This window comes from Cyclopterus lumpus, chromosome 11, assembly GCF_009769545.1.
Source record: "Cyclopterus lumpus isolate fCycLum1 chromosome 11, fCycLum1.pri, whole genome shotgun sequence".
NCBI classification, from domain to species: domain Eukaryota; kingdom Metazoa; phylum Chordata; class Actinopteri; order Perciformes; family Cyclopteridae; genus Cyclopterus; species Cyclopterus lumpus.
The window spans coordinates 858,548-865,610 of record NC_046976.1 but is presented as its reverse complement, the minus strand read 5'-3'; positions in this window follow the sequence as shown (position 1 = coordinate 865,610).

Sequence of the window (7,063 nt, the reverse complement as noted above, 5' to 3'; positions counted from 1 at the left end):
ACAGACAAAAAGACCCTCAGGTAAGTTATGTATGCAAGAATATTGTCAGATTGGACATTTTTGTTACAGCGTTCCCAATGGCACATTTCCATCATTCAATTCAATTCAGTTTATTGTGTATTGCCCAATATCACAAATTACAAATTGTCCTCAGAGGGCTTTACAATCTGTACACATACGACATCCCTGACCTTTGACCTCACATCGGATCAGGAAAAACTCCCAGAAAAAACCCTTTCAGGGAAAACCAGAGGAGGATCCCTCTCCCCGGATGGACAGAAGCAATAGATGTCATGTGTACAGAATGAACAGCATTACAGAGTTACATAAACACATTACATGAATATGACAGAAATGTATGAATAATTAGTAGTAGGTATGGACCACGATCCAGACCTCCACAATCCATGAAACAGAAGGAGGTAGAAAGGAGAGGGCATCAGCAGGGGCCCTTTGAGGCAGGAGGCATCGCAAAAGAGGCCAGACCAATGAGGCCAGGCCTTTGAGGCAGGAGGCACAGAGAAGGAGGCAGGGCCATTGGGAAGGAGGCCAGGTCATGTGTCCATAAGTAGAGAGAGAAGAGTGGAACACTGTGGTACATGGCCTGTTAGTAAAGACAAGTATCTTAAGGCAAGCTCCTTAAGATATGATGGTGCATCACCAATCAAGGTGATGAGAAGAATGTATTACATTAGTAAGGTGCAACTGTGGCTCAGTGGTTGGGTATAGCAGGTCCGACCTTCAATTAGTGGATCAGCGGTTCGATCTCCGGCTCTACTAGCCCTGGTCGATGAGCCGTTGAGCAAGACACTTAACCCTGAGTTGTTCCCTGTAGCTGTTCTACGGTGTATGAATGTAACATGATTGTAAGTCGCTTTGGATAAAAGCGTCAGCTAAATGTAATGTAATGTAATTAGGACGCTGAAGAAGCGTCAGCTCCAAATCAATAACAGGCAATGAAGGGGCCTTTCTCATTTCCCAATGTTGTGCCTCCTCATCTCCTCAATCCTTCAATTTGTGATACAGAAATTGATCTCAGAGCTCCATCTTGAAGGACAGCCCAATGCGTCACACTCTTTAATGCAACGGGTGCCGGGAGGTGTTGATCGCCCTAGTTGGAGGCACCTGGGCCTCCACGTATAAAGCTCCGCCTTTCTGGTGGCAAGAGCTCTCTTCGCTTCTGTGCGTTATTATTTTGTTCCCATCCATGCAACATCCATTTCTTACACTGCACTCAGCACTGTAAGAAGACATCCACCTACACCACTGAATTTATTGATGATCAAATCCCATCATTCCCTAGTTGTTGAAGGGGAGTTCACTATTCGTTGCGTTGATTTTGAGCACACTGACAGTGTTGAGAACTTCTTTGCTTCTCCCTCAGAGAAGGGTTTAGATCTCTTCACTAAAGAGCAACTGCTGAAAATAATTAGATGTGGAGAGGTGTTCTGTGGTGAAGAATCCTGTTCTTTTGCATACGTCAGTTAGCAGAAAGTAACAAACTCAGCTGAAGCAGCGGCACTCGCTTACGTGCTGACGCACAGAGGCGGTATGGAGATTATCACAGGGTTGCTAATGGTAACAGAGACATTAGTGCTGCCGGTGGCGGGGAGTCATTTGGCCTGCATGGTAAAACTTCTCCAGTTAAAGGTAATGTAGAACATAATTGTAATTATTGTCACAAACGGGAAGGTAGATCATTTGTTGAGGCTTCAGCCTAAAAATGTTGCTTCTCGTTTCCATAGTAAGGGTGTTGGTTTAGCGGCACCGGTTCTGCACGTCAACACTCCGGTCGGTCTTGACTTGCATGTAAAAGACTCTGGTTCGGTGAGTTTGGATCCCTACCTGACAGTTATTCATAAAGCTGTTGTGTCCATGATAGGAAGTGGGGTAAAGGTGCCAGTGAGTATTTTGAGGGACAGGGGCTTTTGACTCTTTCATTCAGGCTGGAGTTCTTCCCTTGTCCAAGGAGTCTGAGACAGGAGACTGCGTTCCTGTTCGTGGGATGGATTTAAATCTTCTGTTACTTCCTTTGCACAAAGTAATGCTCAACTGTGATTTGTTCCAGAGTGGAGCTGGCTGTGCGCCCAGCTTTTCCAATCATGGGGATTTCTGTCATCCTGGATAACGATTTGGTTGGTGCATGTGTCTGGACTCCGGTGGTGTCACCTGTGCCACTGAGTTCGGAACCAGGTGAAGAGAAACGGTTATTTTCTTCAGGATTTGCTGTTGGTGAGAAAGTGGATGCAGCACAGTGAGAGTTGTGTTGGGGAGCCGGTGTTTCAGATAGTTTTGCCTGTTACCCGTCAGTCGGTGCTAAAAGTGGCTCATGATGAGTCTGGGCACTCTGGTGTGACCAGACATATGACCGCGAAGGCACTTCTTTTGGCCTCTTGTGAAAAAGTTTCTCCAAGTTTAAAAAAACCTGCCATATATGCCAGCTGACTGACAAACTGAACCAGACGTTAAAACCTCTGCCGCTGTACCCGATTCCAGTGACCAGCCAACCATTTGAGCATTTGGTTCTCCACTGGTCTGGGGCACTGGTTCTCCACTGTTCTGGCAGTGGTTCTCCACTGTTCTGGCAGTGGTTCTCCACTGGTCTGGGGCACTGGTTCTCCACTGTTCTGGATGTGGTTCTCCACTGGTCTGGGGCACTGGTTCTCCACTGTTCTGGATGTGGTTCTCCACTGGTCTGGGGCACTGGTTCTCCACTGTTCTGGCTGGGACCCACCATCACCCCTGAATGACAAGCCGAGACCCAGATCGAGGAACATTTTAAACTTTTTAAAGATAGTGCAGTTTGAACCTGAGATAGTTCAGAATATCACAGTATGCACAACACAACTAGTTATAAATATTCCCTTTTACAGTCAATTATAAACCAAAAAGTGCATCTTAAGGACACAATGTAATACAACATACATAACTATTCAGTAACTTCAGACGTAGAAAAATGCGCCTCATTCACGCACGCTGAATTTTTTAACACGGGCGAAACATTTTGGACTGCAGCAGTACTCACTGTCACATTTAACAGCTGACTATTGCTGTGCAGCTCTTCTGCTGCTGGAAATCTATAGGCCATATATCAACTTCACATGCATGCTTATAAGCAGCATGTCACACATGTTGACAGACACAGGTACAATGTATAAGGTATAACATCTGTCACTAGCCCCCATGTTTTGTCCACACTCCACTAACACATCAGTAACAAACACACTTGTGTGAGTGTGTGTGTGTGTGTGTGTGTGTGTGTGTGTGTGTGTGTGTATACCTTTACTATAACAACAAAGCCTCAGAGCCTCCTCCCATCTCCCATCCGAAGGTCCAGCAGGCAGGGCAGCCACACACATTACAGCCATCTAAACCCTGAAGCTGTTTATCTTCCTCTCGATGTGTTGATTGAATGTAATCAGGAAGGCTGGTCTGTTTGAATTTGTACCTTCTCCAGCTATGTTGTTATGTTTATTTCTGTGCATACATTGAGAGTAACACAAATGTGTACTTGGCCAATGAAGCTGACTGTTATAGTTTTGATTGAGCAAATGACTACATTTAATGTCAAAATGATGCACTGCCATTGTGTTTTGATATGACAAACTATGTAGGCTCGTGGTCTATGCCTACTACTCATTATTCATACATTCTGTCATATTCATTGAATGTTTATGTAACTCTGTAACGCTGTTCATTCTGTACACATGACATCTATTGCTTCTGTCCATCCGGGAGAGAGATCCTGATCCGATGTGAGGTCAAAGGTCAAGGATTTTGTATGTGTACAGATGTGCCCTCGGGACGTCTGTAACGCTTGTTCTCGCTCCTCCACGTCAGAGACGGGCGACACCGAGCGGCCGGGTACGAGAGGCCGTATAACGGAGACACTTTTGCCTGAACTCGCTCCCACATTCCACCCACAGCCTCTACAGATGAAGTGACATAAATCCATTTTCACAGGATCATTTGAACACTAGCTTCTGTATTCCGTTCTGCGCTTTCTGAAAACTGATATTTGTAATTTGGTAGCTGCCAGTTTTGAACCTCTGCCTGATGTCTGGACCCTCGGTCTGCTTCATGTATCGTGCACCTTCCACTAAGGCCATATACACCTTCATTAAATCACTGCCCTGACTTCACCATTCTGTAATACAGTAATCTGTCAAACATATTTTGCAAGTCTACTATATACACTTCAAAGGTACAATACAAAAGTACTAAACTAATAATAATACATCCATATGATCTACTAATAAACCTTAGCTTTGTGTTCTATTATATCTCTTTAAACCCCCTGATCGACATAATTCCTTTAAATAGAATCTTTTCACTCATTATGAAAATAGCTAGATTGAGATATGTATGTGTATATATTATATATGTAATATAGCAGAGAACATGCTTTTAAAGAGAAAAGGGTAGTTGTCAGTGAGTTATCTGTATATGTACCTGTCAGGTATCTTGTCGTTTACTTGATTTTCATCTTGATATTTTGCTGTAGAATCTCCTGATTTTTGGCTCCACAGTCGGTCTCCCACCAGGTTATCTCCTCTACTCAGTCTCCGTCAAATGGAAAAACGCTATTTCTGCAGAATTGGCAAACCATATTGCCATGAGCGATAACTTCCACACTGAGGATGTTGCTTGCTGAGACGGTCCATTCTCGGTTCTTATGAAAGCCACTTTTATCCAGCTCCAGCTTTGAGTTCCTCTGTTGGTCAAAATGCGTGTTTTATCTGCCATGCCACACCACCACAGAATTCAGCAATAATTCCAGTACCAAATTAAGGTTTAAACTACGGCATGTCAAATTAGAATTGGTCATAGATGGGCTTCATCGTGAGTGCAGCAGCTACAGGAGTGGTTAAGATGGCTAATGAGGAGAAAAGAAGATTGGACAGGATTAGCAGTGACCTGGAAACAACCATGTGGTAACAGGCTTTACACCTCCCAGTGTCAAACATGAAGCTGCTGAGCAATGAGTATGTCACGACCAGTAGCTGTCCGTCATCTGCTTCATGGTGGCTTTACAGACCACTGACTACAACAACATGGCAGTGACATTTTAGAAGGTGATGTTACTGGTCAATCTTTGTCAGACAACAAATACTCAGAGGCAACTAATGTGTGCAACAACTGCTGCGTACATGTGACGAGTGTGCGTCCCTGAGTGACGTAGAGGCGCCGAATTTAGCTCTGGTAGCGATAGTGACCTGTCAATCACAAGGTAGCCCCGCCCTGAAGAACCAATTATGGGCAGATAGGAATCCAAACAAAGTGACACAGCAACTTGACTGAAGTTTAAAGCCACAATGTTAAAGGAAAGACTGGCAAACAAACATATAGCTAGCTAACGTTTGCTCACGCTGACAGTGGCAGGTGAGTGGTATGGAGGTGAAGCCTGTGAACCCTAAACTCCTGGAGGGCAACAGGCGGTGGAATACAGCGGAGAGGAGATGGATCCACCGACTGGGACCATAGACCCTCACGGGCTAAGCAAAAAATACTCACACCCAGTCCCACTTTTTCTTTCTTTTCAGCCGTACCTCCACTCTGGGAGTCATTTATTTGAGATATATATTTTATATATATGTGATTTAATCCTTTTATGCATGCTTTTTCTATAAATATCGTTTATATTGTATGTTCTAAAACGTGTTATTGTTAATTTATTCAATTCAATTCAATTCAGTTTATTTTGTATTGCCCAAAATCACAAATTACAAATTTTCCTCAGAGGGCTTTACAATCTGTACACATATGACATCCCTGACCTTTGACCTCACATCGGATCAGGAAAAACTCCCCAAAAAAAACCTTTCACAGGGAAAAAAGGGAAGAACCCTTCAGGAGAGCAACAGAGGAGGATCCCTCTCCCCGGATGGACAGAAGCAATAGATGTCATGTGTACAGAATGAACAGCATTACAAAGTTACATAAACACATGAATATGAAAATGTATGAATGGAACTCCAATCCATGAAAGGAGGTAGAGAGGAGGGGGCGGGGCATCAGCAGGGCCAATGCGGGAGGCCGGCTCACCAGGCATCAGACACCTCCAGGTCCAATGGACCCTATGAGACGTGAAGTCACAACGACTACGGGGAGGAAGCAGAGTTAATAAGGTGCAATGGAGAGATGTAAATTCATCCATAAGGAGAGAGAGAAGAGGAGATAGGTGCTCAGTGTATCCTAAAACATCCCCCAGCAGCCTATAAGCCTATAGCAGCATATCAAGGGGCTGGACCAGGGCAAACCTGATTCAGCCCTAACTATAAGCACTATTAAAGAGGAAAGTCTTAAGTCTATTCTTGAATGAGGTGACTGTGTCTGCCTCCCGGACTGAAAGTGGAAGCTGGTTCCATAAAAGAGGAGCTTGATAACTGAAGGCTCTGGCTCGCATCCTACTTTTTAGGACTCTAGGAACCACAAGTAGCCCCGCATTTAGTGAGCGCAGCTCTCTAGTGGGGCAATATGGTACTACAAGCTCCTTAAGATATGATGGTGCATCACCAATCAAGGCTTTGTAGGTGAGGAGAAGAATTTTAAATGTGATTCTTGATTTTACAGGGAGCCAGTGCAGAGCAGCTAATACAGGAGTCATGTGATCTCTTTTCTTAGTTTTTGTGAGTACACGAGCTGCAGCATTCTGGATCAACTGGAGGGATTTAAGAGACTTATTAGAGCAGCCTGATAATAAGGAGTTGCAGTAATCTAGTCTGGAAGTAACAAACGCGTGAACCAGCTTTTCTGCATCTTTTTGGGACAAGATGTGCCTGATTTTTGAAATGTTACGTAGATGAAAAAATGCAATCCTTGAGATTTGTTTAACATGGGAGTTAAAGGACAAGTCTCGGTCAAAGATAACTAGAGATTCTTTACAGTGGTGTTGGATGCCAGGGCAATGCCATCTACAGAAACCACATCACCAGATAATTGATCTCTGAGATGTTCAGGGCCAGTAAAATAACTTCAGTTTTGTCTGAGTTTAACATCAGGAAGTTGCAGGTCATCCAAGGACATCTGATTGGCTATAGATAAAACCTCATGCAATACATTC